Source organism: Talpa europaea (assembly GCF_964194135.1).
Source record: "Talpa europaea genome assembly, chromosome: 8".
Classification (NCBI taxonomy): Eukaryota; Metazoa; Chordata; class Mammalia; order Eulipotyphla; family Talpidae; genus Talpa; species Talpa europaea.
In genome coordinates, this window is record NC_140075.1 from 105,625,973 (window position 1) to 105,640,798 (window position 14,826).

Sequence of the window (14,826 nt, forward strand, 5' to 3'; positions counted from 1 at the left end):
TGTGCTGTTTAGCAAATCACTGGGTTTATCTGAGTTTCAGTTTACTCAAATATAGAGAATAACACCAAATTCAAAATGTTGTTCTGGAATTAAAGAGATTTATTATTGCAAAGCACAGCATGCAGACACTCAATGAAATGAACGTTTCATTTAGGTGTGCAACAATACCATTTCATCAAAAAATTAAATCAATAGAATTCTTAGTGTAGCTAAAGGTATTTTTTCTTGCATAAAATATCAGGGAAAAGTATTAACAATTAAAAACTTGTTTCTGACATTGAAATCATATGCCCTCTTAGAATCATGCATACAAATTCAGACGGGACTTAAGGTAGATAAATTTCCTAATTTATTTCAAAATTCTGAGAAATATTTTTTTAAATTTTAAAAATGTGCACATTTTAAAGGCAATGTGATGTGGGAATGACAAAGGACAACATGGGAATGACAGATGATCATGAAGAAATTTTCTTTAGCACTAGAAACATTGGTTTAGCTACATATTCTCCTCCACATGTATTACCTTTGACAAAATTTACAAATGAAAATGTTTCAGAGTATTTAGGAACACTGAGAAATGGTTAATACACTGTAGAAGAAATATCTTCTGAAAGAGCAGAACCATGGTAAGACATAAATATGTTTCATTGAATCTTAAAAAGAAACTTCTAATAGCCTAGAAATTATATTTCAATATCTACAGATAAAGCATTTACAGAGTGCATTAAAATTTTAACTTAACCTCTACCCAGGACCTTTGAATATCCTTTTATTCAGAAGTAGGTTGCGGGATAAATAAAGAGGAAAATTTGTGACATTAATTTTGAATTAGAAGAGAGACACACAGTTTCTTTCCTGAATCTCACCACCATGTTTATCTATATACATCCATTTAGCTTGTACTGATTTGCCACTGTACAAACCCCATATGAAATGGTCCTGAATTCACAATTCTGAGCAAGAAATTTCATTAAATACTTCCACTGTACTGACAGACCAAATAGGAAACCATCGTCTAAATGTATCAAGTGAGATTTGAAATTGAATACATTATTTATAGCTAACTTAAAAGAAAATTCAACAATATTTCTTTTAAAAACTGGTCTTGGGCTTCCCCTTGGGCTGCCAGCAGCCTCTGCAGCTCCTGTTTGTTCCCCGGCCGCTGGCGAGGGTCCCACAAAAAAAAAAAAAAAAAGAAAAGAAAAGAAAAACTGGTCTTAATATACTTATTTAAAACATATAACATTTGTCCTCCAACACTGTATAATATCCCTGCTTCTTATATGATATAAATGAACATTTAAAATATAATGGATTCCTCAGAAATCTAGATTTCAATATAAAGTTAATGGGTACATGTAACTTTCAAGCCAAGTGCTAGAGACCTTGAGGTTTCTGTTGAAACTTGACCCTCCTCACAGTGCAATGTTGATTGAGTAGCTAAATTTTAAATGCGACAAGAAATAAAAGTTTCAAAAATTGAAAGATCTACATAATATTACACTTGTATATATAGAACTATCCCAGTCTTCATTTCAGAAGCTCATTGTCACACCCTTCTTGAATTTCTTAGCTCAGAGAGAATACTTGAAGTAGTAGGAAAAAAGTAAGTCAAAAATCTTTAGACAGACCAAAATCTGTTTCCAAGTGATAATTGGGAAAACTGAAAAATAGAAAGAAAACTAAATAAATATTCTAGTTTTTGAAATCTCTATAAAATTTATGAAACAAGGAATTTTTCTATCAACCCCTCTGATTATTTGAAATTAAAACCACCCCAATCTGTGAAATTCAACCTGACCACAGTCCTAGCACCTAAATTGTTCATCAAAATGAGGCCAGACAACTGGATGAACAGGCAATCACTCTCAAGTCCATTTGGGTTTACTTTAAAGTGAATGTGTATCCAGTAGTTTATTCCTTCTAAGTTCTACGATAATATAGAGAGAATTTTCACCTGGTTTTATCATTAGAGAAAATTACTTATGTCTCAGTTTAAATCTCATTACCTTATAAAAAATACCCAAGGACCAAAGGAAAGAATTACATGTATTCATTCAACAAACCATTATCAATCAAATATTTGCCATGTTCCCAACTCAGTGCTACTAGTTGAGAGACACAAAGGAGGAAAAGATTGTTTATAGCAATCATTGTTTTCCCTATCAGTTTATAAAAATATAAATTTTAAGATTATTTATTTCTATATTCCCCAGCATGAAGAGTAGCTATTAAATGGCATAAATGCTTATGGTTTTCCTTTCTGTACAGATGCCTTTAACTGTGGCAACATACATTTGAAGAGGTGTGAACCTATATCCCTAAACCACATATGATTTTGTAAAACAGTAGTACCTCAATTAAAAAAATATTATTTAAAATAGGAACTAATCTCTTCAAAGTTTTACATTGCTTTCATGTCCATAGTTCTTGGACCCCCCCCCATAACACAGGCTATGAAAAAATATGAAATAATATATGGAAGGTTTTTTTTTCTCATACTTTATAAATCTATAAGATATTCAGAGACAAGTGGCATTTATAAATGGAAACCATTTATAAACTTACACTTATTTTGTCCCTTTTATTTACATTTTTAAGATTTTTCAGAAGAAGCTAGAACTAATGCGTGCCATACTCACATATGAGTAAATGTAAATGGCTTTATTATAAAAAGAAAGCAGATGCTTTCACTATTTCTCAAATATGTTCTTAGTGTTTGTGGTATTAGGTTTGTTTTTGAAGACTATATTCTTCTTAAAGAATTGCAGCTTTTAAAAATACCATTTCTTTAATGTCTAAGAGAACTGGATAAACTAAGAAATCCTAAGAGAAATGCATTATCATCATTTTAAAATCAATTTTAAGTGTAAGGCTACCCAAAGTTAGAGATACTACAATGTGGATTAGCAATCACAATCCCACTCTGCAGATATAGTATAATACCAAACTTATATTTTATAAATTAGAATACTGAGAAAATTTTACTTCTTGCATCAAATTTTCAAAACAAAAAAAATAAAGGCAGACAGATTTTTCATATGCCCACGTGCAACTCTACCAGATTTTAATATTTTGCTACAATGTATTCATGTTTTTAATGACAGAATATTATGTATTAAACATGTCTATTCAATGCTACTCTAAAACCTATGGTTATACCTATATAAGTTTGGAATTCATCAAATATGTATGTTCATATATTTTTTTTTTTTTTAAAGATTTATTTATTTATTTATACAAGAACTGGGTACAGTCAGAAGCACGGGAGGGTGAGAGAATTCACCAGAGCCAGAGCAGGGAGCAGAGCAGGCAGAAGGACCGAAGTACACTGCTGAGGGGAGCAGCGGGTGGCAGGAGAGGTCTGCAGACCATGTGGGACCCTCACCCGGTGTCCAGGGATCGAACCGGCGCTGCAGAGGCTGCGGGCAGCTTAGCAACCCAGCACTCAACCGCTGCACCACCAGGGAGGCCCGAGGTGGATTTGTTTTAGTTTATCTGAATATGTCTGTTCATTCCTGCACATGCCCATGTATATGTTTATGCTATCGAACTTTATTTCTAAACATTTTATTTAAAATTTTTACATATGAGTTCCTCAGTGAAACTTGTATCAAATTCTTTGCTGTTCTTGTCTGGTTTTGTTATTGAGTTTATACTAGCCTCATAAACTTAAACTGAATAGCTTTACTTTTTATAAAATTTATTGTCTGAAATTGTATAAAATCAGGAACATCTGTTCCTTGAGGTAAAGTCATCTGAGTGGAGTGTCTATTATAAGTAAAAAAGCTTATGATTACAGAATCATTTTCACTCACATTCTTTTTAGTTATGCTCAGCTTTGTGGTTATTATCATTATAGTTTTTCGATTGTTTTTTAATAAAATATCCTATTAATTTAATAATATTTTCATAATCATTGACAGAAAATTATCAAAATAATATCCTGATTTGTTAGAAACTCTACTGTATCTAAATTTATATCCCCCTTTTTTTCTAATTATCTGCAGCTATCCCTTTCTGATTGGTCCCTGCTTTAATGAATATACTGATATTTTCTTTCCAATATTCTTGTATTTCATTATTTTTTATCCTAGTCATCATTATTTCCAGGTGTCTACTATAAAGTTAAAATACTTGGCTTCTCTTGATTTTGTTATTTCATAGTTTTAAAAAAAATCACCTAAAGTTATGAATTTTCCATTAACTAGTAAAATAGCTGGTTTTCACAAATTTTGATGTATTACACTTGTTTTGTAATCATTTATATATATTTGCAATTGTCATTGTAGTTTACCAACATCAAGACATTTAGTATAATCTATGTCTCGAAACATTGCTTGCTGTTCTTACTTTTTTTTAATGTCACTGCATTGCAGTATAATTATAAGAATTATTGATATATTGATTTTTTTTTCAGTGAAAATAAATTAACATCATGTTTTTGGTAAAATGTTCTCCATTTTGGAGAGCAGGGTCCTATATAAATAGTCACTAATCTTAAACATGTGACAGTTTCTATTAAAATTTTCTTTATATCACAGTGAATACTTTGCCTGATTGTCATCAATTTCTGCTGGGTATGTTCTAAAAAAAGTTACCTGTATACATCTGTATAGGTGTGACCTATACATCTAAATCATATCCAGTGTTATAAAACATTACCTCAAAAAAAATTACACAATATCTAAAATAAATAGTCTCAGTTAAAAAAATCTTCCTTTAAATTAAGGATTCATTTGTTGCTTCTTGAGGCTTTTTGCCTCATGCTTTATATATTTAAGGCTGCTGTATAAAGTGATTATATATTAATGACTTATGCATCTCTTTAAAGAGATTTGTGGGGTTTTACTTTTAATATTATATAGTGCCAAGTGTCAGGCAGATTAATCTCTCACCATAAATTACAATTTATCTGATATTAATATAGGTTTGTTTGTTATTTGTGGGTCTGCTGGATTTAAGTGGCCTGTTTGGCCACCATTTTGTTAAGTGAAGTCTGCCTTCCAATACAAGGTCAGATCAAAATGGACAAGCAGTTATACGACCCAAAGAATGTAATATGCGAGACCTTACAAGGCTCCTTTCCATTTAAGCAAGAGCAGGACTCTTGGTCACCCTGGGATAATGGACATACAACATGAGTTATGATCTGCATTCCCCCAGGGCCATTGACTGATGTGCACCCGTTTGTCCCAGAGACTTGTTAGTGGAACACCTTGTTAATAAGATTTGAAGCATAGCTGGGGACCTGGGAGGTGGTTTCAATTACAATACTTGGTCATCAAGCAGATAAAAAATATCTGGTCAGCAGACTCCCGTCCACCCTGAAGCTCTAGATTTCTTAAGCACATTTCAGTTTCACCCAACTCTTTTTCTTTGTCCTCCTACCCCAAGTAATTGATGCTCTATGATTATTCTATCAATAAAAAGTCCAGCATCTTGCTCGTTAAGCAGCATCCTGCATTGTGTAGCCTGCTCCGCGACTCCTGTTTCTTTATCAGTGTGGTGTTACTGACACAACAGTTATTTTTTTTAACCAATATTTGTATGGTAATCCTCTGTTCCTACCTCTCTTATCTTTATATATTGTGTTTTATGTGTGCCTCATGCATAGAATCTGGTGATTTTCTATTGCTGGAATTGTTTTAATCCAATCTGACAATATTTTAGTATGAAACTATAATCTTTTATATATCAGGTGATTTTATGCATAATGTATAATACATACAGATAACATGCATATACTATTATACATCATTTTACTTTGTATATATTCCATTTTATTTGCTTTCTCCACCTACCTGACTTTAAAATATGTTGTATTGTATTTTTGATAATCTTAATAGCTTCTCTTTGTCAATGATAATTTCTGAATTTACTGTACAATATAAGGCTGTAAACTTTCAAATTTACTAAAAAATATATGGCTGTAAATCTATCTTTACCCTTCTTCTTTCTCAGACAATTCATCTATGAATGGCTGTCTTTAATTTTGCATATATTCAGCTATTTTCTGTACAAATATTGTAACTATGTTTAATCTTAATTGAAAAAGCCAGGTCTTTTTGTTATCTAAAAAATGTCTATCATTCTGAATTTTGGAGCAACAACATCAATTCCTTTCCTGAAATTCAGTGTTTTTCTCTTCATTATATTCAGACTACCTTATTCTACTGACCATGTTATTTCTCTGTAATTGAATGTATTATGTATATTAGAATGGGTTTAAGTTTATCATTTTTTATTAACCGAGTGAATTTATGTTCTAGTCATTGATCCCATAGGCTGATTTGTTCATATTAGATTCACTTATAAAATTGGAAATTTGGCTTCAAATTGTCTCTACTGATTGTATTGCATGTCCTGTGATGTGGGTATTGGGATACTTGGATCAAGTTTTTGTCATCAGACTGAACATTTATTTTTTCTCCCTGTTCTCTAAGATCTCAATTGACTGAAAACGAAAACCCAATTAGCACATGCTTGGGAGTATGACTAAAGCTTTATGTCTTTTGCTGACTCATAACATTTTGTACAATCAATTTTTTTTTCTACTACCCACACTGAGTTCCCCTGTTCTTCCTTAAGAGTCCAATGGACCCTTCAGCTTTATTCTAATACCTTAGTTTGAACTTCTAATGCACGGACCTATGGATATTATTGTTGAGATTTACTTTGATCTTTCTCATTGCAGTGTGTTTGGAACTGAATGGCACTGGATATAAGAACTGAATTCCAGAGCTGCTCTAGATAGTTGACTACCAAAGACTCTTTATTATTTGCTTTTTTATTATGATCTTTTTTCAATCCTTTATCTATTGTTTGTTATCATTGGATATTTTTCTTATTCTATTTGTACAACAGAGCATTCTTTCTCTGGCTATAGAAACTATATAAAATGCCACCCATTATATATCCTACTTTTGTTCATAATTCTTTCTTTCTTCCTCAGCTCTTGGCTCTATGATTGAATGTTTAATTTAGTTACAATGCAATGTATCTGTACACTTCTACAATTTATATCACATAATATATATGTACTATCCAAGGTCTTATATAATTTAACTGTGCAAAACATTTTTGGAATGTAGTTTACATGAAATATGTTATACACAATAAAGTTATCTTGTTTTGTATGCAGGCCAGGATTTTTTTTTTCTTTGATTAATGTTTCTCCCTATGAACTTATCTCATCTAGGCTCATAAATACTTGTGCTCATAAAAATTGTTTTTTCTTATCTCTCAATATATTTCCACATTTGTTTATACAAAATTTTAACCCATTGAAGATGGTATATGTCTCCCAAAGTTTTTGGTTTTGCTGCTATTGATTTTGGAGAGTAATTTTTTATTTTTAAATAAAGTTAACTTTTACCTTTTCAAAAGAGGAAAAAACTATGAAATGAACAAATATCTTCATACAACATTCTCTGAGTGAGATTTGTAATACTCATTGACATTTAAAAACTGTGAAAAGTCTAATATTATGTTTAGGGCTTCATCATTATCTTCTGAAACCTTTCAGAAATGCCATCTCCCACTGATGTCACATCTCACTAACAATCTTTCAAAAACATCCAGGTGTGGATGTTTTTAACCAAATCTACGAATATCAAAATAAACAAGTGCTGTATGTTTTTCTTGGGGCATTTACCTTATAAATCTTTAGGTTTCCGATTTTCAGAGATGCATCTGTATACTATTGCCATCTAGCATACATTTGTGTCTTCTACAAGATATTTTTTTTCTTTTAATTTAAATTTTAAAGGTCAAAATATAAAAGTCAAGTGTGTATGATTATCTTTATCCATCTACATTTTAAATAATTATTTGAAAAATAAGCATTCATGATAGTTAATTATTACATATTATTTTGTTAAGTTCTATATTTAATTGCTAAAATCCAGGTTTTTTTTAAAGATTTATTTATGCATACATGCACAGGGGTACAGGCCAGAGGTGTACTGGGTGAGAGGATTCACCAGAGACAGAGTGGGGAACAGAGCAGGAAGACTGACTGAAATATACTGCTGTGGGGAGCAGTGGGTGAGACAGGAGAGATCTGCTGTGCCATCACCTTCTTTGATAAGCTTATTTTTAGGTATTTAATTGTTTTGATGTAAAAATAAATGGAATTATTTTATTGATTTCTTTTTCTTCTACTTTGTTGTTTTCTTATAGGAACACAACAGATTCATATATATTGATTTTGCAGACTGTCACTTTATTGTACTGATTTATTATTTCTAACAGTTTTGCTTGTTTTTTTTTTTTTTGTTTTTTTTTTTTTTGTTTTTTTTTTAATAGAGGCATGTTTTTTATTTATTTATTTATTTATTATGTTTGTTTGTTTTGTTTATACATGCACTGGGTACAGTCAGAAGCGCGGGAGGGTGAGAGAATTCACCAGAGCCAGAGTGGGGAGCAGAGCAGGCAGAAGGACTGAAGTACACTGCTGAGGGGAGCAGCGGGTGGCAGGAGAGGTCTGCGCACCATGTGGGATCCTCCTCCGGTGGCCGGGGAGCAGCCGGGGATCGAACCGGCGCCGCAGAGGCCGCGGGCAGCTTCGCAACCCAGCGCTCAACCGCTGCGCCACTGGGGAGGCCCAGTTTTGCTTGTTTTTTTTTGGGGGGGGAGTGTTTAGGTTTTTCTATGTACATTATCACATCATCTGCAATTATCTAGCATATATTAAGTACACATCCCCCTCTTTAAATGCTATCTTTTTCACTAGAAAACTCCACACATGTCATTATTACCTTATCAGAGTGTCCATTGTCATTCCATCACCATTGCCAATGTCACCATCAACCATCTTAATCTATTTTAATGTTATGACATTTATTATTATAAGAAATTTAACATTTTTAACATTTTAACATTTAACTTTTTTGTGGAGATGGATTTGTTTTTATTTTTATTTATTTTTATTTATTTTATTTATACATTTTTACATCGTTTTTCATATTTGCACAATGTATGCATTTTCATCTTCGTTATAGTCCCCATGCAATTCCCACCCCCCCTTGTTTTGATCCTACTCCCTCCCCCCCAGCCCCCCTTTTTGTGTCTCATTGATGGAGCTGGAAGGGATCATGCTCAGCAAAATAAGCCAGAAAGAAAAAGAAAAATACCCGATGGTCTCACTCATTGCTATAATTTTGAAAACCTAAATAAGGGACCAAGAAAAAAACTAATTCTAATAAAATCAAAATAAACATGTATTCTTTCCTTAATATGTTTATTGTGCATGTTCCCCCGTACATATAAAGTTATGAAAACACAGACATTTACTAGTTTGGGTCACACAATCATTTTTAACATAATGCTTCTTATATGATGGCACTCTAAATATTTAAAGAGAATAGAGGCTATGTCCATGAAAATTGTTTTCTACTGGTTAGTTCTTTTGTCCACCCTGTGATTTTGCTTAAGACTCACCAACTCTCTATCCCCCTAACAACTCTTCTATAAAATGAGAGAAGATAAATAATACTTATGCTACTTATTTCCAGGGTTATTGTGAGAATATGATGAGATAATTTGGGAAAAGTGCTTTGAGAATTGTAAAACATTATAGACATATAAAATACTATTGTCCAGGTTTGCTATCAACTTGCTACATGTCTTGCAGAAATTCCCAGGATCCTCATTTATACAATTTGGGGAATATAAATGCCATAGAGCTCCCTGACTCTTGAAGGGCTATAAATACAACCATTATTATTAAATCTTAGTTTTCTATATCTGGCTAGTTTTATATTAAAAGCTAGTGTGTTAACAATTAGACTTAGTAATGACAGGAAAATATGAGAAAACTGGGGGTTATGGAGAAACAGCTGTGAATTTTTACATTTGATCAGTAGAACATTTATTCACCACATAGGTATTGGTAATATATCTAGCATGCAAGTTTATAAAACCAAGTGTATGATGTATTTAACAAGCAAGCTCCCTTGGGAGGGAAGTAAATTTATTATCATTATTTAGATATAATATTCTTACCAATATCTAACAAAGTTTAAGATATTACCAATATCTAAATATAATGAAGGCATTTATAGACATGCCAAGTTACATTTAAGAAGTACTTCTTGGAATATACAATGATAATCCTCTTACATTTAATTTGAAAAGACATAATCAGTTATATTTTATACCATTCTAGCTACTCATACTTTTGTAATCCTTACATAACAGCATTATTTAACTAGGAAAATACATTTCAAAATGACTATTGGTCACAATAACAGTGGACATATCATATATAATGTTTATTATCTTAATACGAATTACTTATTTGACAATTTCAATCTTAATATCACTTAAAGACACACTTTTTTTAAAAGGTTCATATCTTTGCAATAAAATTTTATTAAGGTAACATTGGTTTATCACATTGTGTAAATTTCAGACATACAACGTTATGATTTAAACTCTGTTTATACTATTAAGGTCACCACACAAGTCTAGCTTCAATCCACCACCACCCAATTAACCGCTTTTACTCATTTTACCTACCACATTTCTCTCTGGTAACCATCAATCTGTTCTCTATATCTAAAAAAAAAGTTTTAGTTTTAGTTTTTTGTTATCATTTCTTTTATTAAGGGGCAGCTATTGAGAACATTAATTTTTCACAAATAAATATGACTTCAATTGTTTTCAAATATGTTGGAAGCCTATAAATGATTCCAAATTCATATTTTTTTTCTTTTAAGTGTATCTTACAAAGCTTCTCTTTCAATTGGTTTGTAATATAGTTTTTGAATGTGAGCAGAAATTGTTTTGTTTTCTCTCCTTTCTATTGTCATGAATACCTTATATCAAGATAATGGGGGCCTCCATGGTGGCTCAAGGGGTTAAGCATAGCACTGTGAAGTTATGTGCACGAGTTCAAGCCCTGGCTGGCCAGGGAGCTACCCACATGGTGCAACAGACCGTTCCTGTCTTGCCTGCTGCTCCCCTCAGCAGTGCATTTCAGTCAGTCTGGCTGTTCTGTTCCCTATTCTGTCTCTTGTGAATCCTATCACCACCACCACCCCCACCTCTGGCCTGTACCCCAGCTCTTTAAAAAAAAGATAATGGTAGTTTAATGTATGGCAGAATCAAGTTGATTAGATTAAACATTTCCTTCCCAAGAGGGTCTTCTCAATTTCCTACCAAAATAAATTTACCTCCTAGTTCTCTATATTATATCTCCCTTTTTAACTTGACACATTCAGAATTAAAATTCAGAAAAGGTATCAGATAGGAGATTCATTTCCATATCATTTAAACCATTATCCAAAATTATGTTTAATGAACTTTTGAAAAATATGAAGGCTGTGTCCCAAACTTTGAATGCTTTGTTTCCACTGGTCCACTAGGTGTAAAATGGTATTTAAAACCAACTTTATTATATCTCTGTATTTTTTTAAATTTTTTTTCATACCATCTTTCTTTTTTTTTTTTTTTTTTACAATTGCAATCCCCCCATTCTGACCCCAATCTCTCCCCTCCCGCCCCCCACCCCCCAAAAATGTCTCTGGTTCATAGTTTTTGTTGATTTTGATTTTCACTTTCTTATAGTTATTCATTTTCCTGGTCCCTTATTTAAGTATTCTAGATTCCTGCTATGAGTGAGACCATCCGGTATTTTTCTTTTTCTTTCTGGCTTATTTCACTGAGCATGATCCCTTCCAGCGCCATCCATGTTGCTGCAAATTGCATGTGTTTATCTTTTTTGAATGCTGAGTAATATTCCATGGTATATATGTACCACATCTTCTTGATCCAGTCATCTATTTTTGGGCATTTGGGTTGTTTCCAAAGCTTAGCTATTGTAAACAGTGCTGCTATAAACATAGGGGTGCAGGTGTTCTTTGGAATTGATGTTTCTGTGTTCTTTGGGTAAATACCTAGGAGTGGAATTGCTGGATCCTGTGGAAGCTCTATGTTTAGTAGGTCCAGAAATCTCCACACAGCTCTCCATAGTGGTTGGACATAGAAGGAAATATAGGCGAAACACTATGTGATTTGCATATCAAAGACATCTTTACAGACACATCACCCAAAGCAGTGATAGTGAAGGCAAAGATCAACAGCTGGGACTACATCAAATTAAAGAGCTTCTGCACAGCAAAAGAGACAATAACAAAACAAAGAGAAACTCCACCAACTGGGAGAAAACTTTTGCACACAACACTAATGATAAAGGACTGATCACAAAAATCTGCAAAGAGCTGATGAGACTCAACAACAACAAAGAAAATATCTCTGTATTTTTATTACAGAAGACTTAAGTAAATAATGTATGAGAAAGGAAATGTCTTTGACATCTGAAATGAAAGACTAATACACATTTAGTTAGTACCTTCTTGCTGAGAGAGTTCACAAGTTTAAATGAAAAAAAAAAAAAATGAGTAAGAAACTATCCATTCTGGGCCTCCCCGGTGGCGCAGCAGTTGAGCGCTGGGTTGCGAAGCTGCCCGTGGCCTCTGCGGCGCCAGTTCGATCCCCGTCTGCTCCCCGGCCACAGGAGGAGGGTCCCACATGGCGCGCAGACCTCTCCTGCTGCCCGCTGCTCCCCTCAGCAGTGTACTTCGGTCCTTCTGCCTGCTCTGCTCCCCGCTCTGGCTCTGGTGAATTCTCTCACCCTCCCGCGCTTCTGACTGTACCCAGTGCATGTACAAACAAAACAAATAAATAAATACATGTCTCTTTAAAAAAAAAAAAAAAAAAAAAAAAAAAAAGAAACTATCCATTCAATGTATCAGTCATAGAAATGGACCTAAAATTGTGATACAATCTGATGAACACATCATTTATTATGTACAAAGTTCTCTGGGACAAACTAGGAGAAAGGAATTATTTTGCGTAGCCAAATTATGGAAGAATTCAAAGAAGATATGATATTTGAGTTGATAAGAGTGATACAAAATATATGTAAGCAGAGTTATTAAATGGCAGTTAACAAACATACACACAATCATGGTGTGTGTGTTTCTGTGTGCCTAGTGTCATGCATGTTTAGCCATGTCTTGAAAACATCAATTTCAGGTCATTTTTAGAAAGAAAGGCAATAGGTTGAAACATTTCCAAATGAGAAAACGTGTGTATTTTATAGCAGGTTAGCAGATTTCACAGCATGCTAGGTGATTAACAGCATGTGACATAATGATGTAAGTGTCATGAATGTGTTTACCTTCTGTAATGTCAATATTCTATATTGCTGTGCCTGAACAAGGAAACTAAGTTTACAGAGGACATTTGGTCTCTGCCCATTCTAATTTTTAATTAGCTTTTGCTATTTGTTACATTTTTTGAAAAATAATAGTGGTTGTCTATGAGTATATAGGTGTATTTAATGAAGAAATTATAGAAAAATACATGATCCTTATATAAAATACTTCCAATTTAGATAAATTAGGGGAACTGGCATTATTATGTTCATTGTCTCATTTCTTTTTTTTTCTCTTGATCAATTCTGAGAAATTTCTTCTACTTTGCTTTTTCTTTTTATGCTTCTCATTTAAAATAAGTATTCTTCCTTTGTCCCTTTTGATCTTCAGTTTCAGTGTTCAAATCTTTAATGATAGATGACCAAAGGTATATATTCAAAGACTAAGTTTGCTCTGATTGGGGAGTTGTGAAAAGGATATAAAATAACTACATTTATTTTATGACCATAATTCTGCTTATGGGGCACAGTCAATGTGTGCCCTGTTTTGATGCTTCTCTATTTTTTTCAGTTTTAATGGGACATAATTATTAATAGCATGTATCATTGTATAAGTTTTTTTTTTTTTTAATAGAGGCATGTTTTATTTATTTATTTATTTGTTTGTTTGTTTTGTTTATACATGCACTGGGTACAGTCAGAAGCACGGGAGGGTGAGAGAATTCACCAGAGCCAGAGCGGGGAGCAGAGCAGGCAGAAGGACCGAAGTACACTGCTGAGGGGAGCAGCGGGCGGCAGGAGAGGTCTGCGCGCCATGTGGGACCCTCCTCGGGTGGCCGGGGAGCAGCCGGGGATTGAACTGGCGCCGCAGAGGCCTCGGGCAGCTTCGCACCCCAGCGCTCAACCGCTGCGCCAGCGGGGAGGCCCCTATCATTGTATAAGTTTAAGGTGTCTAGTACAATGGTGTGATTTAAAGATATTGTGAAATGATTATTGTAATATGTTCATCAAACACACATCTTCTCATGAATATACAAGATAATGTGTTGTGTAACCTTTATCTTTTGTGTCTTAAAATTAAGGAGCAGATCAAATTCTTTTATTTTTTTATAAAGTACTCCTGGCTTTGTGCTTTTTTTAATTTATTTATTTATTTGTTTATTTATTTGTGCTTTTTTTTAAAGATTTATTTATTTATTTGTTTGTTTGCTTGCTTATTTATTTATTTATTTATACACGCACTGGGTACAGTCAGAAGCGCGGGAGGGTGAGAGAATTCACCAGAGCCAGAGCAGGGAGCAGAGCAGGCAGAAGGACCGAAGTACACTGCTGAGGGGAGCAGCGGGCGGCAGGAGAGGTCTGCGCCCTATGTGGGACCCTCCTCGGGTGGCCGGGGAGCAGCCGGGGATCGAACAGGCGCTGCAGAGGCTGCGGGCAGCTTAGCAACCCAAAGCTCAACCGCTGAGCCACCAAATTCTTTTCTTATTTTTAGCTGACTGCCAGTTAATCATAAACATGTGTTTGTTTCCCTCTATTATCTCATAATTCCTGGGAATTGAATCTTCCAGAATGAATATAGTCTGGCTAGTGATTCTTCCAAATTATCACCACCATTTTTTTTTTTTTTTCTCAAAATGGAACTAAAGAACCTTCCAGTACAA